General features: G+C 39.9%; 1 long non-coding RNA gene across 1 annotated transcript in view; it reads left to right on the top strand.

The window, feature by feature from the left end:
• Positions 1–13,553, top strand: part of LOC145723840 (uncharacterized) — an 87,480-nt gene that overhangs the window by 29,482 nt on the left and 44,445 nt on the right. The gene's annotated exons all lie outside the window — the stretch shown is intronic.

Below are 13,553 nucleotides of genomic sequence, written 5' to 3'. Positions count from 1 at the left end.
GTGTTGTTGAGACCATCTTGATGGTATATGTGACTGAATCTAGTTAAGTCCTCCATATAAACTTTTAAGATTCTGGTGGGGAGGTGTGGAAATCTGCTTATCTTGTGGCTGCTAAAGACAAGCCTCCTATGTAAGTTCCCTTACTTATTAAATCTACCACCTACCAATCTGTAGTGGTCTGCCTTTTTGTTTGGGCTCTCCTTGCCCTCATGTACAGGGGGCCAATTTATGAACCAACACAAATACAGATACTTGGTCCCCTCTGTCCATTCCAAAGGATGTTCCATATACCAAGAAACAACACTTTCGCTTAACTGATATGTATTTATTGAACATCTACTATGTGTTAGATACTGTGCTAGGCATGGAGAATAGAATAGTGTTTTATCAGGGCAATGCTAGCTGCCACAACAGATAAACTCCTAAATCTTTGTGGCTTAACACAATGAGAAGCCCATTATGGATGTTTTGGGTTGAGCGAATTTCCTCCTGTTTGTGATTCAGTTCCCCCCATCTTCAAAACATGATTTCCAAGATCTTTCTCTGCTCAGTCAGGTTAAGGAAAAAGAGTACAGAGTATTGCATATAATTTTAAATTGGTCAGTTCTTGAAGTGGTCTATATCACTTCTACCCACATACCATTAGCCAGAACTCAGTCATATGACCACACCAAACTGGCTAGGAAATATAGGCTAGCCATGTGCCCAAAGGACTAATAAAACATACTTTCTTCCTGCTCATTCGCCACTCACAATATCATTGGAAAGGTGGACATTAACTAGATACATATAAAACCAATGGACAATTTCAGCTGTGGCAGTTATTTTTATGGAGAGGAATATAAGAGGGCCTATTATTTATAGGTTTTGATCTAATTAGAGAAAACAGGAAGGCTTCACTGAGGGAGTGAGACTTGGATCTCAAGGATGGACAGGTGAAGAAAGGAGGGAAGAGTGCAAGGGACCTGGGGAGGAGAGCCCATGGTGAGCAGTTGGGATGAGGAAATAAAAGATAGAGACTGGAAGAGGCTGGATGAGGCTGGAGGAGTCCTAACCTGTAGGACCCAAGAGCCATGTCAGTCTTAAATCCTGTTCAATGGACAATGCAGAACCATTGAAGAGTGTGAAGTTGCATGCTGGCCTGGTCAGATGGATATCTTGAAAAAAATCACTTGGGCTGTGTTACGAAAATAAATGGGTTGGCATTCAGGGAAAAATAAATGTAGGGAGGCTGCTGTACAGCGATAATGGCTTAGATGTGGGAGGTGGAGGTGAGAAGAAGTAAAATAACATTTAGGAGGTGAATTCAACAGAATTGGTAATAAACTAGACTTTACTATTTATTTAGTCCTTTTGCTGGATGGTTTGCATCCTTGTAACTTCTATGCTCATACATGAATTTTAAAACTGGACAACTTTGCTGGGAAATGAAAAGCTAGCTTACATTGCCTTCAGCCAGGCTTAAGCAAACAGAAGCAGAGATATAGTTGTTAGTGGCTTAGTATCTTTTGTTACCTTCTTTGTCAAAACCTTCACTTTCTCCCTTTGATTCTACTCTTTCATCCTGATTGCGGGGTCTGTACAACTAATTTGTTCCGCGATGTATTATGTTTCCCCATGGGCATTTACATTTTAAAAGAGGATTTTTAAATATCTACTTAGAAGATATTAACTAAGGGAAATAAAACAATGTTGCTTTGAATATTTGGGGAAATGTGATCTTCAAATAATGCAACACAGATACCACTTTCAGTGCCTTTAATAAAGCCATTAAATTTAGTTCTACTGGGGCCTCATAATTCTGGTAGGAGAAGTTTCTTAAGACAGCCAAGACCTGGACATAGAGTTTCCCCAGGATAACTAAGTTAGGTGCTGGTTCTGAAATAAGATCTGCAGCTTCATTCTTCTTTACAACATGACACCACAGGGCAGAATTTGAAATCCAGAGGGATGATCCATTTCATGCTGAAAATATATGTATGCTAGAATTTTAAAATATTTTTATATATACACAAATTAAAATAAGCAAAAATATGTATTCTATTTCTGTATATGTATACTTAAGGAGGCCACAAACCACTCATGAAAGCTTTATTTATGGATGCCCTTCCACTGTGGTTAAGAATTGGCTGCTCTATTTGAAAGCAGATTATAGGAAATCATGTCCCTTTCTCTCTTACTCTCTTCTTCTACAGCTAAAAATATGGGAGCAGGACTAAGGTCCTGTGAGGTGACACCTAATTTATCCCTGGATGCCTCTATGTGTGTGTATGTGTGTGGGTGTGTGTCTATATGAGTCAGGCTTTTTGCTCAGCCATCTCACCAGATCAGCCCCCAAGACACCCACACTCACTTTTGAGCAGAAGTTAAAGCCCAATAAACACAGACCTCTAGCTAGAACTGGGGGAAAGAACCAGAATTTAGTTGCTGGCAGATCCATCCTCTTGGAAGAGAAAAACCATGTGCACCTGTTCAAATAGATCTTGGGTGATTTTTAGCCTTCTAGCATTTGGCTGACATAAAGAGTATAGCGTGATTCTTCATTTATTTTACAATTCAGTGAGCACCAAATTAAGTTTAATAGTATGGGAAACACACACATGCACACATACCTCCCCATCCCCAATTTTAAAAAAGATTTATCACATTCTGGCTAATAATAAACACTTGATTTCTGCTCTTTTTTTTTTTTTAAACAGAATGAAACTATTTTAGGCCATGTAATGATTATTTAATCATAGGATATGTAGCACTTTTTTTTCAGGGAACATTGTAATAATGCATCTACAGCCTGGAAGTGTTGCTGGTCTTTGCATTTAGAAAAGAGTATCTAGGGGTGTTCGATAATATTGAGTGTGGAGTGTGTATGAGGGTAGCAAAAATAGCACATATCCTACAAAGTAACTTAAAGCAGGAGAGTTAAGAGGTTGGATGTTTAGGTGTTTGGATTTTTGTCTTTGTCATGGGTTTTGAGAGACAGATCAAAGATGTCTTTCCCACCAGCCTGAATATTCTCCGAAACCTTGACTATTTGTCAGTAGTCACTTTTGAGCCTTACGCTAAAGTCAGAACAAAAACTCATTTGATTATGACTTTGTCCAACTGCTACCAATGTACTCAGTGAATGGGTGTCCCATCCAGCTCTTGTAACTTTAGCCAGAAAACATCCCCTCCCATTCCCAGTCTTCTTTCATCCAATATATGCCTGAAAGAGGGTTTAGAACATTGACACCCATATCCTGAGGGTTGAAGGAGAGAACGTTTGTTTGAGTGGGGCACTGATGGAAAAGACAAGAAGGAAAATGAAATGAAATCACTCTATTTGAATATCCCAACCATTATTAATTACAGGGTATTTAATAAAATACAGATCTCCATGTTGAGTTTTATGGTGTGGAAGACTGATGCATCAACATCATTTAGGTTGAAGAAATTTTCAAACTTCTTTTTATCAGTAGAACTTCTTTTAAAAAATCAGAATTCTGTAAAGGATACCACATATAGAACAGACAAAATAGAGTTACATTGGTTGACCTGATGGCAAAGAGTTTGAGGCCCTTGAACCTCCTACTGGAACCCATTTTGAGAAACAACATACACCTGAACCCTTTGCTTTAAAAGATCCTAGTGTCCAGGAGACAGCAGTGAACATCCAGCTATGATGTGGGAGTGGAGGCAGAGAGGGTAGAAGTGTGTCTGTATGGAGCCATGACCACTGACTATTTCAATAGCAGGGGGTTGGTATATGTGGTGGTATATTGGGCCAAACATATATTTGGTCTTCATCAGACAAAGGATTTTTCTCAGGGCACAAAACCATCAATGGACAAGTTCGCTCCAGGAGGGGACATGGCACTTCCAAAATCCAGCAATATGTCTAACTGACTGAGCCACCCAGGCACCCCATGGCTTTCCTTTTAGACTTTAGAATGATGGAGCGCCTAGGTGGCTCAGTTGGTTAAGCGTCTGCCTTTGGCTCAGGTCATGATCCCAGGGTCCTGGGATTGAGCCCCGCATCAAGCTCCCTGCTCTGCAGGAAGCCTGCTTCTCCCTCTCCTGCTTCCCCTGCTTGTGTTCCCTTTCTCTTGCTGTCTCTCTCTGTCAAATAAATAATAAATAAAATCTTAAAAAAAAATAGACTTTAGAATGAATCTGCAATTGGTTACTGACTCAGTTTCTCCTTCCAGCAATATCTTATTTGCTGTTAGTGAATGGGTAATTATAACTTAAGAAGATATAAATATGGACAAAGAAGAGTCATAATCAAAGCTAAGAAGTAACTTCACAGAATTTCAAAGCTCAGAAGCTACCATGCAGCCACTTCTAGGACAGTGGTTTAAGAGTTGTCAAAGAGCATGGCTGAGGATAACAGAAAGTTAACTCCAAAAGTTCCTTTGAAAACAGCCTGTGAAATGCTTTCATTTACTGATTTGCTTTTCCTATTTTACAGCAAAAGAAGTAGAATTTAGTTGTGACATGAGAACATTTGAGTCAGAACATCTCAGTAATTAAAATGATATTTTAAAATACAGAATAAGGCTGGTGGTGGAATAATAGCTTCTTTCAATTTTTTCTCCCTGAACCCTGCTGACATGAGGGTGGGGAGGAAAGGATAGACAATTAAGAGACCCCCAACTAGATACACTGATGATTGCTGAAGCCCATGGCAAGAGATAATAAAGAATATTAGCTAAATATGGGTAAATTTGGATAGATTTGAGGGGAGATGTCACAAATAAATACAGAAGCACTCAGATTTAAAGCAGGATGCAGGATTTTATGAAAATTAATTGGAGGATTATGTGGGAATGATAAAGAATTGGAACATGGTGAGAGTCAGAAAGGGAGAAAAGGGTAAATCTCTGAAATGTGCTATTTGGCTTGATACAGCAGTCGTACAGGGGCCAAAAGGAAGATAGTTGGAACACGATGCTATCTTAATGTTGTTCTTTGTTGTGACCTGCACTCTTACTCTATAGAACTAGCTATGGCAGTGTGGATTCATGACAGGAAGTGGCCAACAGCATCACAGGTATTCATCAGTGTTGACTGTACAGAATGATGCTAACTGGGCGTGTGAGTAGTTGTGTATGCATGTGCGGGGAGTGGGTAGGTATTTAAAGCTGATAGAAGCTTTGTAGGGCAGAAACTAGAAAATTAGTAGGAAACTTCTAAAACAGCATAATGACTTTTACTCTACTGGCTGGCCCAATTCATTATATATTCACATAATCATCCATTGCACCCTACCCTATAAAGCTATCTGGATGTTTTTAAGTAAATTGGATATTGGAAGAGAGTTGTCCCATTCAAAAATTAGGAAGAAGTCAAAGGTCTCTGCATGGGAAGTAGGCAGAGATTCATTGCATGTTAACAGCTGAGCAAACATTTGAGCACAGGTAATGTGCCAAGTTCTCTTCTAGGCGCTGGGGACAGAGTGAAACAGAAAAGTCATAGCACTTACTCTTCAACAGGGTGAAATGAAGGTCATTTGCAAAGGACAGGTGAAGAATGCTCATGGGAAACTTACTCTGAAACAGAAGGCCCCTTCCAATGAATTAGTACACATCTAGACACTCAAAGAAATGACAGAGAACAGGAGAACTCACCTAAGAGATCAAACAAGAGAAGGAACTAGAAAGCAAGCAGGTAGCATCAAAAACTGAAAATAGAAATAACACAATGGCTGGAAGGATAAGCAGAGAAGAGGCTTATCTCCTACCTGCCATCTGCAGGCCGGGTTGCTGGGAATTCTCAGCCTGGATGTGGACTATGGGGGAGAAAGACCTTCATTGAGGCTGCCATGGGTCCTTCTGGAAGAGTGAGCAGCCTTCAACAGAAGGAGGCTGGAGGTCTACTGCTGGCCTCTCCAGAACTGAGGGGGAGCCCTGTGATTAGACATGTGTGTTCAGCTATGAAAATTCACTGAGCTGTGTATTAGGATTTATGCACTTTTCTATTTGGGGGTTTCACCTCAATAGAAAGTTTACTAAAAACAATTGAGGTGTGTAGGCAATGATGGAGAAGAATGAAATTCTTGGCAGAGAGAACGTGAAAAAGCATAATTCAACTGCTATGTTTGTATGCAGAGTTGGGGTTGGGGGAGAAAGAGAAAAATAGAGAAGGGAAGAGAAAGAAGGAAAGAGGAAGAAGGAAGGAGGAGGGTGAGGGAGAGAGAAATGCAGTTCTTTATTCCTAGCATAATGCATAAAATTCATGGTAATCTATGCTTACAAAATGGAAAGTGATAGGCATAGATGTTCAGAAAAAAATTTTTTTAGGTTGCAGGAAATAGAATGACTATGACAAATGAGAGGTGTCAGGTTGAATTTCTTCCATAATAAACCAGTGGTTAAAACTAGTACAAACTTTCAGGTAATGAGAGGCTGTACCTCTCAAGGGAGCCCAGAAGAGGAAGTACAAAAATATTTTGTATCTGGTATTGTCATGGAAAATACCCGAGATGCCTGATTGCAAAGAATAATGAATCTCACTTATTAATTCATTTATTCTAGAAATACTTGTTGAGCCTTTACTGTAGGCCAGACCCTATAGGAGATGCAGGACACGTATCAGAGAAGATATTGTCAGGAGAGAACTGATGGTAATACAGAATACAGGTAGAGGAAAAGGGAGGAGATAGTGAATCTTAATCTTAGGATTAAAGGCTTTAGAAAAGCAGGAATGGTAATATGTCTAAGTGGTAAAAATAATAAAATATGGCTAGAAGGAAAAACCATATTTTCGAGAGTACACGAGACTAAGAGAATGGCATTTTAAGAGTACTGTCTCTGTAATAAAATGCTAAACTCAATGTTTCCTATTGTTTTGGAGCTTGATGGAGTTGCTACAACACCTACATAGGACAAGTACGACATCCAGGAGCCATCACTAGGTTCCTCACTCTTACCACTTCAGGGTAAAAGGGCCAGACCACCAGCACCTGCCTTTCTTGCCTGATGGTTTCCTCAGGCTGCTCATGCCTGCTCTACTTGCACATATCATAGCAGGTTGCAAGTGCCAGGGAATTACCCCACTGCTCACCTAGAGCAGCTTCAATCAATGATAGAATGATTGTATAGCAGTGCATAAATACCCCAGCTCCCTCATCCCCAGGTGGGATAATTCTGAGATCTGTGTTGTAAACGGACTCCCAGAGTTTTTGCCCATAGCAGTAACTGGATTGAAAAACACACTCTGTTCTTCTCACTGTCTCTCATCCTTGTTCCCCAATCTTGTACTCTCATCTCCCATTGCTTCTAGGGGAACCTAAACTAAGAAAAACATGAAACTAGTTTTTCAGCCCTGACCACATCATCATAAATGGACACAAGAAGATGGAGAGAGGCTGAGAAATGCTCACAGTGAGGATTTATATGGAGAGAATTGTTTGGGGAGCACTTCCTGCACTGCATGGTGGGGAGGGGTAAGAATGGAATTAAGTGACAAGGGTGAGGAACACCACCTGGAAAACCTAACCTGTGCCCATGGAATTTAAAGGTGGGGAGGCACAGGGACTGATGTGACTCCTAGCTGGAGAAGCAAGAGGGAGAGCAGCTGAATGGAGCCAGGGTAAGTCCGGGCAGGCAGCAATAGACACAGGTGGGTGTTTCCTGTGGGCCAGCCATGCATCCACAGGAAGGAAAAAAGACTTAGATAGTTGGGATGCATAGTGGCAATGTTCCTTCCCCTCCTTGTTTTCATATCCTAGCAGTGTGCCTATAGAGTGTCTCCTGTTGTCTATTTCCCCACTCCATCTGGGCAGGCCTTGTCACTTCCTTCAGCAAATAGAATTTAGCAAGAATGGGGCACCTGGGTGGCTCAGTCGGTTAAGCCTCTGCCTTCGGCTCAGGTCATGATCCTGGGGCCCTGGGATTGAGCCCTGCATCGGGCTCTCTGCTCAGTGGGGAGCCTGCTTCTCCTTCTCCCTTTGCCTGCTGCTCTGCCTACTTGTTATCTCTCTCTCTCTGTCAAATAAATAAATAAAATCTTAAAAAAAAAAAAAAAAGAATTTAGCAAGAATGCCATTGCAGCAGTTCCAGGCCTATGCCTCAAGGGGCTTCAAACACTTTGACTCTCTCATGGAACCCTGCCCAGTGGGCTGTATGATTAAGAATGAGCTAGCCTGCTGGAAAATTAAAGACCACATTGACCAGAGTTGAGTCAGCCCAGTTGCTTCTGCCAGATCCCTAGACAGAGAACAGAGCTGACCATCAGCTGACCAAAGATTAATGAGGGAACCTAGGGAGAGCCTCAGACTACCTAACCAAGCCCAACCCACTCCAAATTGCTGACCTACAGAGTAATAGGCTAAATAATTAGCTGTTGTTATAAGCTACTAATTTGCGGTATGGTTTGTTACACGGCAAATTCTTACTGATGGAGTGAATGTTTTTTATTTTATTTTATTTTATTTTATTTTTGAGAGAGAAGAGTGGGAGGGGAGGGGTAGAAGGAGAGGGAGAGAGAGAATCCCAAGCAAACTCCATACCCAGCACAGAGCCCGACGTGGTGCTTGACCTCACGATCCTGAGATCATAACTTGAGCCAAAATCAAGAGTCAGATGCCCACTGATTGTGCCACCCAACCAATTAAATTGTGAACATTTAATATTGATGATGTTGGATTTTCTTTTCTTTTCTATCTGGAAAATGAGACTATTTTTAACTTTCTGAGGGTGAGCTGAAAAATGTGTGATTTGCCTAAGAGAATGTCCAGGTCTGGGGGAAAAGGGCCCTTCAGTGCTAGTCTCTCACCCTCAGTTGTGTCCCTACAGTTACATAAACTATTATGCAATTTATAGAATCTTACGGAGTGCTAAGCATTTTTACTTTATTTTAAGTCTCTTGAGCCTGAGGATCATGGTTGATCTATCTTACTGGTGAGATAATACAAGCTTTATTATGTATGTATGTGCACACATGTGTGAGAAATAACTGATAATTAAAAACTAGTGAAAATGTCCTCTGGCCTTATCAAAACAATTTGTTTCATTTTTCCTCTGAAATGATTGCTTGGAGTAGTAACATTTGCTTCACAACATAAAATTTTAAAAATTGCTGCTATAATGAATATGAAAATATTTTGGAATATTAAAAGAAATGAGAGAGATGCCATGTGTGGACTAAACGGGGTACATGTGAGAGAGATTCTCCAAGAACTGGGAAGTAAGGTACGAACATCAGTATACACAATCCACCCTTTTTGAATTCGAGATGGAAGAAAGAAAGTCTCCTCCCAGACCCAGACTCGGCCAGTAAAACTAAAATGACCCTTGATGGAGGGTAAATAGGGGTAGAGGGTTGGGCATGAAGAGAAGGTGCCATATATAAAAAGGAGAGAGAAATGGTGAAACAGGGTAGAAACTGTGAAAAGTTGGTAGACTAGGGATATCTTGCTAAAATATTATTCATTTTCACCTGTAGCCATAGAGTTACACATGGTATTTTTTTATGATGATATTAATCTCTCTGTGTCTTGGCTACATCTCATTCCCAGTCTTCATGACGTTTACTTTTCGCTTTTGCTCTTTTCCTTTATCAGAATCATAAGAATTGTATTTTACTGATATTTTCAAGGAATGAGCTTTTAAAATCGTCCCTTCTCCTATTTTTCCCCATTTTAAAAATATATTTAAATTTCCTTTTCTTAACTGTTGTTTAATTTTGCTTTTCACATTTCAGTTTTAAGATGAAAAATTACTTTATTTGGCAGGTTTTGTTAAATAATGAAGGCAATTAAGGCTATAAATTTTCCTCTGAATATAGCTTTAATGTGTTCTGTAGGCTTTGTTATGGAGGTTCTTCTTCAATGCCTTCTAGGCAGGTTTTAATTTTCTTTTTAATTTCCTTTTTGATCAAAGATTATGTAGAAGCCTGCTGCTTCATTGTCAAGTCATTAAGATATTTTTGGTTACCATTTTGTAATTTATTTCTATTTTTATTAGCTTCTGATCAGAGAATATAATTTATAAAAACTCTCCATTTACACATTTTTTCTAGTTGTTTTTTTTTCCTCAGTGACCACATATATGACCAATCTTTAAAAATGTTCCGTGAATATTTGAAAAAGTACATTCAAAGATAAGGTGACCTGTCCACTTGTTTGTTAATTGTATTTTCAGTTTGTGTCCCTTATTGTTTGAACTAGATCTTTCAGTTCTGAGAGAAGTATATTGATGTTTCCACCGTAATTATATTTCTAGCAAGTTCTTATTGCTTTAAAAATAGATTTAAGTAGGGGCGCCTGGGTGGCTCAGTCGTTAAGCGTCTGCCTTCGGCTCAGGTCATGGTCTCAGGGTCCTGGGATTGAGCCTCGCATCGGGCTCCCTGCTCCGCGGGAAGCCTGCTTCTCCCTTTCCCACTCCCCCTGCTTGTGTTCCTGCTCTCGCTATCTCTCTCTGTCAAATAAATAAATAAAATCTTAAAAAAAAAATAGATTTAAGTATTGAGCTTCTGTGGTGGTTGGCTCCTGCCAGTTTTGACTGCTGCTTCTACAGTTGTGCCCTTTATCATCACGTGTTGTCCCTTTTGATCCTATTTGGTTCTTTTGCCCTTAAATTATACTTAGCTGATATTAATACTGCCATTTTTACTTCCATTTTGTTTACATTGTCCTGGTATCTCTTTGCTAATTCCATCTATCTTTATGTTATGTTAAAAGCATTTTTGAGGGCGCCTGGGTGGCTCAGCTGTTAAGCGTCTGCCTTTGGCTCAGGTCATGATCCCATGGTCCTGGGATCGAGCCCAGCATCGGGCTCCCTGCTCCGCGGGAAGCCTGCTTCTCCCTCTCCCACTCCCCCTGCTTGTGTTCCCTCTCTCGCTGTGTCTCTCTATCAAATAAATAAATAAAATCTTAAAAAAAAAAAAAAGCTTTTTTGAGAGTGTTCTTTAATGTAACATCTGGCTGTGTTTTGTTTTATAAAGAAATGTGTTGCCTCTGTCTTTTCATGGTAGAATCCTATTCTTTGACAATTTATACAGTGACTGATAAACCTAGTGTGTTACTTGGACCTTATTTTATATTTACTACTGGACAGATGGTTGTTTCCTCTTTTTCTTTGTTTTACTTTTCCTGTTTATTCCCTTTGCTAATTTGGAAAGTCTGCTGTATTCTTCCTTGTCATTGATGGTTAATTTCTATTCTCTTGATGTAAGTGATAATAATGTCTACTACTTGTCAAAAAGAATTTCCTCCTCTTTCTCAGAAAAAAAAAAAAAATCAGTTTTTTTCCTACTTTGCTCCATTCCAATAAAATGAGATTTTACAAACCTGGTGCCATTCTTCTGTCTTCCTTTTTTTCCTTCCCCTAGAGAGATGCTGAAATCTCTTTATTGCCACCTTGGTAACCATTTTTCCTAGGCTTGCCAGCTAAAGTGTAGTGGTTATTAATTTTTTTAAATTTTTTTTTAAAGATTTTATTTATTTGAGAGAGAGAGTGAGAGAGAGAGCGCAAGAGGGGGTAGGGTTAGAGGGAGAAGCAGACTCCCCGCCGAGCAGGGAGCCCGATGTGGGACTCGATCCTGGGACTCCGGGATCATGACCTGAGCCGAAGGCAGTCGCTTAACCAACTGAGCCACCCAGGCGCCCGGTTATTAACTTTTTAAAGATGAACTTTTTCTTAAGGATGTCCTTCTGTAGTGTGTCACTAATTTTGATAATTACACATTGCTATATAGCCTATTCTTACAAATCTCTGAATCTTACTTATATGTATCTATATAGCTGAGTAACTGTATATGTGCTTGTGTATATATGTGTAACATATACATAGACACAATGCATGTGTGTATATGCAACATGCATATTATATATAATCATTGCTCACTCTTTTTCATCTTTACAGGTTTCTGAATTTTCTCATTTGTTGTTGGAATAGAGTCTTCTCAGTGCTTTTCTCAGATGGGCTTCAGAGTGATATTCTTGCCAAATCCTTTCCTCTCCTAAAATAGCTTTTGTTTGCCCTGAGAGATCAATGATATTTAAGCTGGATGTAAGTTGATCCACCATCCTCTTTTATCCAACGTTGGTGATAAGACATTCTTTTATAGGGGATTATTTTTTCCATCTTTAAGAGTCTGACATGTTCTTTTTTCCTTAGAGATCAGGATATATATATTTTTTCAGTTATACCTGTGGATGTGTTTTCTTTCTTTATTCAACTTGAATCTTAATAAGCATTTTACATTTATAGGTTGTGGGAAGCAAGGGGGTCTGTACCTCCCTCCACAGGCTGCTGTGTAGAAGCAGGCAGGCTGGCACCTCCCACCTCTTCCATCTTACTGGAGTCTCTCACCTGAAGGAAGGAGATCCCCAGCTCTTTGGTCATCTCCCACTTGGCCTTTTGGGGATATCAGCACCTTCACACTGAGTTGACATCAACACTCCCTTAGGGGGCACGGATCTCTATATGCCGTTTCCCCCCAGCATCCTGTGTTTTAGATCCTTGAGTAGGCTGTGATGCTGTTCTCCACTTACTTGCTCAGCTTATGAGGTCAAAAGGCCCACACCTTTATCTATGCTCAGGACCTCAACAGAAACCAGAGCTTCACTGTTTGCTGTTTGGTTTGGGAGAGGCAAAGGGACTGGAGCTGGGAGCAGTGACCCAATAGCATCATGCTCGGAATATCATGTTCCCAAACTTCTTCCCTTCTGGTTTGAATGACAGGTATAGTGTGGGTTAGGCCAGTGGTTTTTGAACTTCAGTGTGTGTGTGACTTCCCTCTGGATCTTATTAAAATGCAATGCTGATTCAGTAGGTTGGGGGTGGGGCTCCAAATTCTGCATTTCCAACATACTTCCAGGAGAGACACTGATGGTCCTCCAACCACTCTTTGAGTACCAAGGCCTTAAAGCCATGAAACAAATGGCTTCTATTTAATCAATCAAAGCAGATGGTCCTATTGAAAATGTAAACAAAGAGAGTTTAGTGTAGTTGACTTTAGCAGAATCTATTCATCAGTGGTGGTGGTAGATGAAGATTAATGTCTAGTAGGAGTGTACAACCTAATAAGATTCCACACATTTCATAACAATTTCTCATAGATGCATCAGTCAACTTTTTTCTGTATCTTTGTATCATTCTCTCCTGGTAAAGTTTTATTCTTTTTAATCTGTGTTAGAGGTTTTCTTGGCTTAAATAAGAAAAAAATCAGTGATTTTCTTTATGGGATTATGTTATACATGTCATTTTGAGAAACTCTTGTTATTTGTTCATTTATTCAACAACTATTTACAGAACATTTATTGTGTGCCAGAGTTTACTCTAAGCTTTGGAACGGTGTTTGACTAGATTGCATGCCCAATGGAGCTTTGTCTGTTTATTGATTCATTGATTGGCCATTCAGTGTCCATCCCCCTTTCTTATAAGTGGAACCCAATTATCTTCTTAGAAGTTGCCTTCTTTCCAACATGTATCATATGATCTCACTGATATGAGGAATTCTTAATCACAGGAAACAAACTGAGTGTTGTTGGAGTGGGGGGTGGGGTGGGAGGGATGGGGTGACTGGGTGATAGACACTGGGGAGGGTATGTGCTCTGGTAAGCGCTG

Source organism: Leptonychotes weddellii, chromosome 10, assembly GCF_054177405.1.
Source record: "Leptonychotes weddellii isolate Sample4059 chromosome 10, ASM5417740v2, whole genome shotgun sequence".
Taxonomy (NCBI): Eukaryota; Metazoa; Chordata; class Mammalia; order Carnivora; family Phocidae; genus Leptonychotes; species Leptonychotes weddellii.
The sequence above is the reverse complement of the archived record's forward strand: the minus strand, read 5'-3'. Positions and strand labels throughout refer to the sequence as shown.